At 43.5% G+C, this 12,018-nt stretch overlaps 1 long non-coding RNA gene across 1 annotated transcript; it reads right to left on the bottom strand.

Annotated features, from left to right (window-relative positions):
• Positions 1–5,377: 5,377 nt before the first annotated feature.
• Positions 5,378–7,798, bottom strand: LOC143441965 (uncharacterized). The gene is made up of 3 exons (XR_013109773.1): positions 7,542–7,798; positions 6,978–7,059; positions 5,378–5,886 (listed from the first exon to the last, which is right to left on the bottom strand). It is a non-coding gene; the product is annotated as an uncharacterized LOC143441965 (long non-coding RNA).
• Between the last annotated feature and the right edge of the window lie 4,220 nt (positions 7,799–12,018).

Here is a 12,018-nt window from a genome sequence, read left to right as displayed (position 1 = left end):
CACACACACACACACACACACACACACACACACACAGCTGAGACTGAGAATCCTGGTACTTCAGAAACGTGGCAACTGGCAAAACAGGATAGGAAGAACACAATCCACCCTGCCAGGCTCCTGTTTACATGTTTTCCTTGTGGTATCAGGCTGAGGAATGAAGTAATGAGCCACCCTCGATAGGCAGACTGGAGAGCCTGTCTACTTAAACCTGTAAGCAGGGCTTCCAAAAGCAGCTCTTCAGAATGCCTCTCTTCTATACAATCCTACTTTCTCTGAAGAGTAAAAATTTGATGACATTTTAAAGAGGTGTTCAAGAATTTAATGCTTTGATGACCCCCAAAGAATGATCTAGAATGATACAGCAATTCGGTTCCCACACCATTGCCTACCTCAACCCCCAAAAAGTTCTTTTGCTTTTATTGTAGACTGTAGCTCACAGCAGATCAATGAGCTTTGTAGTGACAATATCCACTGGCAGTCAGGATGGCTGAACAAAAATAATTTTCTCTTAAGCAAGCTCATTAAGTTATAATATGTATACAGGGCTAAACCAAATTTTAAAAAACCTAAAGTAACCATTGCAGGGTTTTCCTAATAAAGGGAGACATCATTTTCACTCGATCGGGAATGTAACCAGAGATACCCCCATAGTCCTACTCAAACACATGTCTAGCCCTTAGTGTCCCTCCTAGATGCGTTTGAGGCTTGCTTCCCTCCCGAGGGCAGCCTGCAACCTCTTCGGATGCCCGCAGAGAGATGTGTGAGTGAAGTGTCTCTGGAGAGACTCAGGAGTAGAGCACAAAGAAGAGCAATGCTTCCACACTGCCTGTAGTCACTGCACTGGATGCCATCTGAATCTCACGCAAGAAATGCTTGGTGTTCTGCTTCCAGATGACTTCAGAACCTCAAACAACAACAAAACATACTTCCTGCTGTCTGGGAGGAGACCAAAGAGCACGTTTCAAATTCACAATCCCAATCTCTTCTGGCTGGTAGATCCTGGTTTGGATTGGGCTCTACTGTCACAGGACGGCTCTGTATAAGCAGCCCACGCTGACTCACTGAGCCACTGGAACATTCCATGGCCCTGTGTTTACTATGAGCATTTGGTGACAAGCTGGCCCGATAGGGATAGAAAACACCTCCCTTCAGAGCAGCTAATCCCCACCAGCTGTTCAGGTCTGTTTCTCACTAAGCAAGTCACCCTGATTGATCTTGTAAAGGCAGCTTCTGACAGTGAATGGAGGTCACATTTTTGGACATGTGTCTGTGCTGTCATTGGCCTCTCAGAGACTCTGGCTTGGAGGTCTATCTATGTACATGAGCCCCACCATCCTTTCTGGAACAGAGGCCGAGTACACACCCCAACCGCCTTGTTAAAGCAGTACATCTAATCACATAATGCCTCTATAATGTGGTTTTTTGAATTAAGTGACCCACAGGATATTAATTTGGTGGCAACAGCTCCCAAGGGATGTGGTACTGGCAGACACTTCAAGAGCAGGGAGGGCCACTATTAGATGTGATGTTGTTCATTTCATCCGAACATATGGAAAGCAAAACAACCCATGAGAGCTCTGTACATGCTATATTGTTCATGAACCTGCCATAAATAAAGGTCTCTTAAAAAGCAGCCAATTAATAAATGTGCATTGAATTACAGTGTTTAAATATTCCATAATATGGGCCTCTCCCCCTTTGCCTGCATTCCCACTCCTTTGGGGAGGCCTCTTGGTTATTCAAGTTGTTTTAACATTTTCCACTGCATGGCCCATCTCAGTTTTGTTGTTGTTGATTGAGTTATTTGGTTGGTCTGCTGCCTTAAGAGAGAGAGAGAGAGAGAGAGAGAGAGAGAGAGAGAGAGAGAGAAAGACAGAAAGAAAAAAATCTGTAAGTTATAAAATGCATCTTCTTTCTTCCTTTGTCTGGGCATTAGAGTCTGGCTTGGTACTAGAACCCCACCCCAAACCTCCCACCAAGAGTCTGTCGTATTTCTATAGGCTCTTACATGCTCAGCTGTACCTCTTTTGAAAGAATGCCCAAATCCAGCAGTGTTTACATAAGTAAAAGGGAGTTTTACTTTTATGCTGTAACTTCAGCACGAAGCAGAGAGTTTCCACTGTCGCACCTAACACTTTGTTTGGAGCTGAGCTTCTATTTTTCTAATGTGATGGTTTTATCCAGCTCTGACAACAAATTTCTTTAAGAGATTACACACCCAGAGTGAACTTTTTTTTCCTGCCAAGAATTATGGCACACCTGGAAGACCTAAATCATTTTTATCTGTATTTTAGAAGCTTTTCATATTGAAATTGCTTATCTTGAACTGGACCCCTGTCTTGAGGGGAGCTTAAGGGCAGCAGTCAGGGCGCACACACACACACACACTGGGGTCATGAAATAATATATCCAAGGTGGATTTATTTCTCATCAGTTACTACAGAACACCATCTCCAGGACTGCCTCCCAAATAACATATGTGAATGTAGCTGCGTGCTTTCCACAGATAGCTTACACCAGTTCTCACACGGATCCCCATTCACGTTTGATACAATCCCCAACTGGTTTAGGCGATCTCAGGCACCATTATCTTTGCATGTGTTTGGTACTTTATATACTTTGGTGGGGGCAATGATAAAGTTGTTACACTCCCCCCCCCAGCCCCTGCCTTCCAGAGGTGCGTTTGATAATTATGGGATGTATTTTGAGAGAGGGAAATACTTTCGACAACTCAGGGAGTGCCGCAGCATCACGTCAACTGACTTAAAAGAAAAAAAAATCACTCTGAGTTTATTCTGAAGTTTGCAGACCAGTCTATTTCCTGTCAGTTGTCAAGCTGTCAGTGCGGCCTGTCAGGCACAACTCAGGAATATAAAGAGTGGCATTATTAGTTGTAAAAGTTGTTATACATGTATGCTAACACATTAGATAATGTTGTTCATGTTTGGAATTAGTTACATGAAATTAAGGATAAATCCACTCAAGTTTTTCTGTGACGTTTGAGCTCCCGGTTTTGCCAGGAACCCCAAATCTGCTTGTTTTCCTGACAGGAGTCTGGCCGAACAGTAAGCACATGCGCTCTGTCCCTCCCCCATTAGGCCAGGTTATACCAAGGGTTGCCAGCCAAACTGGTTTTGTTTATTCTTGTTAAACAAGACAAATTTCTCCTCTTGGTTGTCTCTGCTACCAGAGTCAGCATTTTAAAGGCCAAAAGTTCCCATAGTGACAAATGCCATGTGTATAAACATTTATTTTGTTTGGACAAAAGCCCTGTGAGATTAAGAAAAGGATTAGAAAAATCGTGGCTAAGTCAGCACATTAATTTCGTTGACTTTTTAGGCAACCCAAGGATGATGGCATGATATTCCAAATGATATTTAATAAGACAGTAGAGAAAAACAAAATGCAAATACATTAAAACATATTGACTGTTAAATCAACATATAAATAATTTAATCTCCCAAATTACTATTTTCTGTTACAATGGTTTAATTTTACACAAATGTTACTAAATTCTGTCCCAGGTGTAGATAAAGTCATTCCGTTTCTTTAAGAAGTTCAAATTTCCTGATAAGCAGACGTCAAACCAAGAAACAAGCAGAATTAGTAGACAGTCTAATGAATGACGGGAAAGTTGTATCTGCCTCATCCTCTCGTTCCCACACACTCTGGTTACCTCATTACCTGCCCTGGGAATTTGGGGGCCAATTGGGCTGAAGAGCTTGGGTCAGGTGACCAAAACATCAAAATGTGTCTGAAACTCTACCTGACAGATGGGGTTTCAGCCGGGCCTCTGGATAGCTGACTCCTGCCGGGCTGCTGTGCAATTTTCGTATTTGATTTCACGTTTGCTTTCAGGCTTAGCGTTTGGTTCCCCAGCCTGACTGCCGAAGCAAACTCGTTGATGTGGGTTTTTTTGTGCAGGTGCGTGGGCTAAATTATTTCCTGTACTCCACACTGCAGCCCGTTACGCAATAACTAAGAAAACAAACCAAAACAAAAACTGGTCCGTTGCGATCGACTGGTTTTCAAGGGCAGAACTGGGGATTCTAACATGTTCCTTTTCTTTTATCTTGCTTGATTGGTTGTGAATAACTTTAGGGGTTGCTTTTTTTTTTTTTTTTTTTTTAAAAGATACAGATGAGAATGTCTAAATTTATGAAACTCCAAAGCAAGGTTTGTGGACCACTGGTCACACCTTCCCAGTGTGGGGCTGAGAGTCGGGACTCTCTGCTCAGAGAAACGGAATTTTGTAACTCTATCACCTGGCTAAGGTTTCACAGGACAAGAATGGTGATGACAACAACTGCTTGTTTTGTGCAGATGTAGAAAGGCTTAAAAAAAAAAAAAAAGTGTGCAGGAAGCCACAGAAAGCCCAGTCTTTAAGAGACAGGTGAGTGAATAAGCCATTTCATCCTTAAAACTGCAGTTCCACACATAGAACCCCTCAGGATACCCATCCCATATGGGTTGACATTTGTCTTGATTGCTACCAGAAGTGTGGGGAGCATTGGTGCTAAGAATTTGTCCAGAGTTCTCAGGAGAGGAGAACCCATCAGGAAGGAGAAGCTGGAAAGTCAGTTGTCAGGTTCCACGGAAAGAGGAAAATTGGGTGCAAACCGTTCTTGTTAAAAACCAGGCCAAGGAAAACAAAGTGGACTCGTTGATGAAAGGACTGCATGCAAAATACATCCCGTGGTTTACACAACAAACTTTAGTATGTGCTAATGATTATGCTATGAGGCAGAAGCACAAAGTTGAGGATGAGGGGGCATTGGGTTGTGACAATGGTGGCTCCATTTATCCAGTATTGAGGGAGCTGCCCTACCATATCTGTGCTCATCCCTGTGGGCCAGAGAGATGGCTACCCCATGCTCCATTTCAGGTGAACAGACTGAGGTTCAGAAAAGAGATGTAATGTGCTCAAGACCACACACCCATTATTCGAGGGCCCTAGTGACTGGATGCCGCCCCGTGTCTGATAGAACCTGCAAACTCTGTTCTCAAAGGTTCTCCACTGCTAGCTGGAGATGGTTCAAGGATATAAGTTTTTCGTGGTCTTTAAAGACTGTTACAGGCCCATGCTAAAACAAATCAGATGGAGAAATAGTTGATTGCATACTAAAATATCTATGCAAACTCTTTGGGGAAGAGTCAGACCTTCAGAGAAGAAACGGTTGGGGCTGGAGCATTCCCCAGGAACCTGCATCTGTTCTATGGCAGCTGGGCGTGAGTGGGAGACACATGCTCTGTTGTCTCTCTCCCTGCAGGAAATCCCATGGAAATAAAATGATCATAGAAAGTGCCGTGTAAGTCAGAGCAAACTCCCATCCTGACAGGTGTCTGCCAAATGGAGTAACTAGGTGCTCACATGTTTTCCAGCACAACTGTTTTATTATTAATTCATGGTCCAGGTCTTCGGCACATGCTGTTACTAATATTAGGTTTCAAAAGAGAACAATGAATGGGAACACAGGTCTAACTAAATGTCTTAAGATTTTTTTAAACAATGTTTGTGGTGCTAAATCCTATTTCTGGCCTAATTGGGGTCTTTACATAAACAAGAGGAGAGTTATGATGTGTTGAGGGGCATAACTGTCCTAGAGCTTAGCCACAGAAAAGGTACTGGTGATTCCTGGCTGGGAATGGCCCTGCGGATGTAGGTGGGAATTTCTTCCCTTTGGGTCTCAGTGTGTTAGTTTATATCAGACCAGGAAAGAGAGGTCTCCTGGTGAGGCATTAAACCAGAAAACACGGAACAGCCAGCTGGCACTTCGCTCTGGAGAAAGACAGAGGGAGGTCTTGTCTGGATGGGGAGATATCCTGTACCAGTGGCCCCAAAGCAAGGCCAGCTTCTCCATGAGGCTCTGCGGGCTCCATATCCTGGAAGCACACAGCATTTTGAATGTTTTAGCTTTAATTCCTTTTAAAGTCATGCCAGTGAATCCACTCACAGTGAATGTATGATACTGAGTTTGGCCTAGTTTACATTCACTTTTATACCAGTGCAGTTATAAAATAGAGGCTTTAAATAGTTCTAGAGGAGTGATGCTGAAACAGTGCCTGGGTCCCCAAACGTTGTCATGTGGCCCTGATGCAGGAGGCTTTTTACCAAATGGTACAGGAGGGCCGACTAAACTAGTTAAGTGACCCCCACTAGATAGCCTGTTTTCCTCACTACTGCCTTTTCTCTGTAGATCTTATTGGTGATGAGAATTTGTGGAAAAACAAAACAAAAAACTGAGATAAGAAAAGAAAAGGGGCAAAAATTATATACCTTGAAAAGAACATTAAACTTATATTACCTGTTGATTCCCACGGTCAGCAATTAGTCACATTTAGTTACAACTGAGTCAAAGAAGAAGCACTGATTTTAAAGAATGATGCATTTGTTATTTACTGTGGGGAGGCATTGGAAGGTAGGGATAGAACAGTAACAGGAAATGAGGTGGCCGCGGTCCCTCACAGCAAAGGGATTTAGAGAAATGCCCAATAGCAAGAAAACACAGAAATGGGCATTTGTAAGCAGTAGAGGGCAGGTAAAAACGAAGTTGGAAATCCCAGATCCCTGCCTTTCATTTTAACATGTGTCACCTGGGCTGAGCCTACACCTCAGTGTTAAAATATGGCCCAACATACAAGAGAATCTAGGCTCACACACACACAGACACACACACACAGACACACACACAGACACACACAGGCACACATAGACACAGACACACACACACAGGCACACATAGACACAGACACACACACACACACAGGCACACACAGGCACACATAGACACAGACACACATGCACACACAGAGAACATGTCAAGGAAAAAGAGATTTTCCTCTGTGGCATTCAGACCCACGCTGAAGACTTCGTCGATGATTGTATAGGAAGCTAACTGAGCTATTTAAAACTAAAGTCTGTTTAATGGTTTTCAGTGAAACCCCTGTATCGTGGGCTGATTGGCCATCCTTACCTTTCTGCTGCTGCTGGGCCTCCCAGGGCTCCTGTTCAACTCTGAGATTCCACTGACGTAAGAGTGAACTTTGGTGGAGTCTCTGCAATATGAGATTTAATAAGCCGCAGGCTCTGCTCACTTAGCTTCTCATACCAGAGCTTCACAGTAACACGAGGGTCCTGACTGGTCCATTCACACAGGAGCTAGAGGGTGAGTAGCTATGGCCGTGCTCCCTGCTGTCTCAGGGGAGGGGCTCACTTCTTGGAGGGACAAATGCTAAGCATTTCCAAATAAACATGGTAACAGGTTTCTGAAAGTAGCATCCCAGTGAATAGCTTTGAGTTGTTTTTGTGACAGTAACCCAATCTTTCCTGGCGTTCTAGCTCATACTGGCCACAGCATCATGCCTTCTCTAGCCAGGATGCTTGGTACTGAAGCTTGGCCAATCAGAATCTCTGTTCTGGAATTTTGAGGGTTTGGGTATTAGACTCAAGTGGCTCCTTTTATACCTGCAGGCAGTGTCTGCAAGACTGAAATCTCACAGGACACATGTCTTTTCCAAACACCAGCCCTTTTTCTTACCCAATACTTCTGCTGCCTTCCTCCCTGTCTGTTGTTGTCTGAGTAGTCAGTAAGTTGCCAGATTGGCTGGAAATATTGAGATATGTGCAGAAATGCTCACTAATGACCGGAGTAAGGGCAGTCAGAGCTGGAAGGCCAGTCTAGGCCTCTGCATATCACGGAGACTTGGAGTGATATGTGGACCAAAAATTCACCAGCTGCCGCGGCCCGGCTCCTGAACTCGACCCGGCAGGAGCAGTTTCCCTTCAGCGCATCTGTGAGGGCCACATCACCAGCATTTGCAGAAGGGAGGATTACTTTTATTGTGCTTTCAGCTCAGCAGATCTGGTGACATAATATCACGCCATGGAGGAGGATTACTCACCAGTTTCTGGAAGCTTCAATTTTAGAAATGAACTCCACTTAGCGCTAAGTGTTGGAACTAACAACTTCCCCTCTCCCTGACTCCCACTCTTCAATCACCCAAGCAACAAATATTCCTTAATGCAAAAGCCAGCTCTCTTGGGAGCAGATGGATATAATTTGCCTTTAGGATGAAACTTTGGCCATTCCTCCAAAGTAAAGGTTTTATTATACTTCTTTGATTATTAGAAACAGATGTGTCATGTTTATGATATGGCTTCAAGACTCCTCCCCCAACCATGGATTTATGGAAAGCAATTTGTGTAGGGTAAAATAATATAGCATTTGTGAGTCATTTTTGAAGGGGAAAAAAAAAAACCCCAAACAAATAGGAAAATGTCATAGTCTTCAAGACAAGCAGGAAGCAAGGAGTTTAGAAGCATCGTTTTACCCATGATGTTCTGCAGGAGGAAGGACAAAAGTCAGGCGGTTATTAAAGGGTAAGCATTCCTGACATGGTAAGATTTCCAAACTGCCACCAACTACTACTGCCCTTCCTTGTTCATTCAGTGGATCTCTGGATGGCCCTGCATCTCCTCACCCTGCTGCTTAGAGGCATACCTTAAAACCACGCCTTCCAGCCTCTAGAGCCCTTCCTTTGTCCCTTGTGGCATTTCTATTTGCTGCTGGTGGAGCAACTGCTGCTCTCCTGCCACTTGGACGGCTGGTATAACGTCTTGTGCAGTGTGGGGTGAGGTGGGCACAGGGACAGGCAGGAACATGCCGGTGAGTGTGTGCTGTTGGCTTAAGTCTGAGGCAATGCTGCACACTGGCTTTGCACTTTGTTGCCCTTAATTGATGTGGATCGGGATTAGAGACCCTTCTAAGTTTAAACTCTGCTCTGGGGCTAAGGAGATGACTCAGTCAATAAGATGGTTCCCTTGTATCATGAAGACCAAAATTCCCTCCCCTCAAATGCTTGATATAGTGGCATGCCCCTGTAATTCCAGTGCTGGAGAGCTGGAAAGAGGCAGATCTGTGGGGCTTGGTGGCCAGCCAGGCTAGCCTTGTTGGTAAGTTCCAGGACAGTGAAGGACCTATTTCAAAAAGAGGTAGCTACCACTGAGAAACAGCACTTGGAAGGCTGTCTCATGGCCTACACTCAAATGCACCCCAATATACAAAAACAATGAAAAAAACCCCAAACCTGTTTTGCCATTTATATGAAGGGTACAAACTTTATAATAGTCGATATCCATATTTTATGGCTTGGTCCCATATTATTTAGTATATAGTTCTAAAAATTCTGATCTTTACCATTTGCACATCTAAAGAAAACATTCTAAACAATTATTTTAAATAGTATCCAAGCGAAACATGGTAGTGTGTGACTATAAACTCAAGACAATGATGCAAGGTTATTTAAAGTTCAAGGCCAGCCTGAGTCACACAGTGAGACTCTATCTCAAATTTTAAAAGAAGGAAAAATAAATGTATTCTATCCATATTCTTTGCATCTGAATATGTATCATAACCATTTTTTTAAGATCACAAAATAATAAGAAAGTGATCAAAATTATGTAAAATGCTCTGGTTTAGTCTCTGTATGCATCAGACAGTTAAATATAATGGTCTCCTTATTCTGCTGTGATTGACAGCCAAACTTTGGAGCAATTTGCATCTGATCAGATAGCAGGTTTTCTCCCACAACCTTGAGGGTCGAACCTCTCTGCCCTTTATTGTAACATCATTTTCCCTTTGACCCTTTGGAAAAACCGACCCTCACATCTTCTTAAAATCTCTCCTTGGTCCTCTTCAGATGTACACAATAAGTAACTGTCTCTATGATACGACCACAGCAGAACTTACTTTTGCAGAAGGTATCCTAATTAAAATTGTAACCAGACATTACCGGAATGTTCTAGAAACTAACCTAGAGACCTGGACTTGTTGTCTTTTGAAGTTTGGGTGAAATAGGAGTGCTTTCCTTCCTTGTACTTGATTTCCTGTCTTTGCAAAAGAGGAGGGAGCACGGGAGAGAGGAATGTCTAGAGGCAAACTCACACGCACAGCCCTCCCTCCCTTCTTTCCCTGTGGCAGAAAAGTGACACTGCAGCTTGGCTGGTTCATGGGGATACACTCAGAAAGTACTTTTCACCTGCCCTATTTAAAGTGGAAAGAAAAATGCAGTTGAAAACACACTCTAAGAAAGGCTGCCTCCCCTGGACCAGACCACTCTCTTTACCTGAAGGTGGCCTGTGCCCAATTTAAAGGATCATTTATTTCACCACTAGTGGGAAAAAGCCTCCTCAGGCCTGCTCACAGTGGCTGTGGGGCCCCACAAAAAAAGAGAGACAGGGACAGTTAGCAGTTCTTACTGCCCTGTTTGGAACCCCTTCTCAAGGTAAACCGCACAACGGATGTGGAGCCAAATGTTGAGGTTGAGGAGGACAAGCTTTAAATGACAGGTTCTTTCATGAAAGCCTTTAGATGCTGTCACCCAGGAGACAGAGGAGAGCCCTTTATATAGAGACATGGAATCAAGGAGTGCAGGAGGAAGGAAGACGCTCTACAGTCTGCTGTATCAGGGTTTTGGTACATGTCAGCTAATCTTCACAGGCTATTGGTATTTTGAGTGTTGCATCCCAGAGGCATAGAGTAACAAACAGACACACCCTGAGGATGGGGATTTCTCCAAACATGCTCACTGGCAGCTGAAGCCAGGGTATCTGCCCTGGTCTTTCTCTCTTCCCTTTCATGTAGACATGGACCAGTGTTGACCCTAGTATCTCCAACTCAATCAGGCTCAAGTTTAGCCTTTGGGATGTCTCAGTGGCCTTCACCAGTGAGGCCAATTAAAGTCCTTAGAACTTCTTAGAGAGGTCCCTGGTATACCCTCCAGGGAGGAAGGATGTCAGCATTGTGGCTGGCTATGGGGCTGTTGTGCCTACAGCATATACTATGGGGATATCTGACATCAAGAATTGGGTCTATTAATTCACAGGAAATAAAATGCAAGGCTTGTAATGGCCTGCTGTCCCAGTCTTCTACAAAGCAATGCTTAGAGATTTTTTTTTTTCAGTCTGAAATTGATCGGTCTATGCACCAGGCATGTTCAGTCCTGATTAGTGTAAATCACTATAGAATTGCATTAAGTCATGTGATTGGCTTTCCATGGGTCTCTTTTCTACTGATAATCCTTCTAATATCTGCGTGATTCACCATAAGAAGATTTAGGCTGATGTCTGGTACAGTACTGTGCATGTGGTGAAACATGTTCTGTCCCTGCTTACACAGCCTCGAACACAGTATTAGAAAGTTCTTTTGTGGTTTGTCATTGGAGCGAAATCTTGACAGAGCTGAGTGTAGTGGTGGCATGGTAATATCAAATGAAGCTTTTGGGGTTACTGTAGTTCTAATTGTCTTTTGTCTTTTGTCACACCTTCTTAAATGGTGGGTTACAACCCCATAGGAGCTCCTGTAAATGATTGTGGGATTTTTGTATGAAAATATTGGCCACAGTAATAAGTTTCTGAATATAAAAACCAAAATTGTTAAAAACCAAACACACAATGAACCCCGGGAGTCTCTGTCAGTGCTTGTCTGTGTTTTGTCCTGTGACATGATTGCAACCTTGGTTCTGAGCACACAGCATGAGCACTTTCCAGCTCTCAACCCACCAAAGTATGAAAAGCTAACAAATGGTGTCTGAGACCTGAGGCTCTGGGGTGAGGTTGGTGTGTGTGTGTTGTGAATGGTAATAACATGTGGGAGCCAACAACTTTTTGCCCTTACATAGATATAACAATTCAACAATGCTCTCTTTGTGAGACAGATACCCACTAAGCAGCCCTGGCTGGTCTGGAACTCCTTTGTTGACCAGGCTGACCTCAAAGTCACAGAGATATGCCTGCCTCTGCCTCCTGCACACTGGAATGAAAGGTGTGTGCCACCATGCCTGTCCTACAACACAGACTTTTATATTTTCTTGACATCAATCCTCAGCATGTAAGTATCAAGTTAGGACAGCCTTAAATTATGTTAGAATGTTTGATTTTTTTAAAATGCTGTTTGAGTTGGTTTCTTGCATTTCATTTAAAAAAAAAAAAAAAAGTTAAGCAAAGGGCTGGTGAGA

The sequence above is a fragment of the Arvicanthis niloticus genome, chromosome 4 (assembly GCF_011762505.2).
Source record: "Arvicanthis niloticus isolate mArvNil1 chromosome 4, mArvNil1.pat.X, whole genome shotgun sequence".
In the NCBI taxonomy this organism is placed as follows: Eukaryota; Metazoa; Chordata; class Mammalia; order Rodentia; family Muridae; genus Arvicanthis; species Arvicanthis niloticus.
This window is presented reverse-complemented; position numbering and strand designations above follow the sequence as displayed.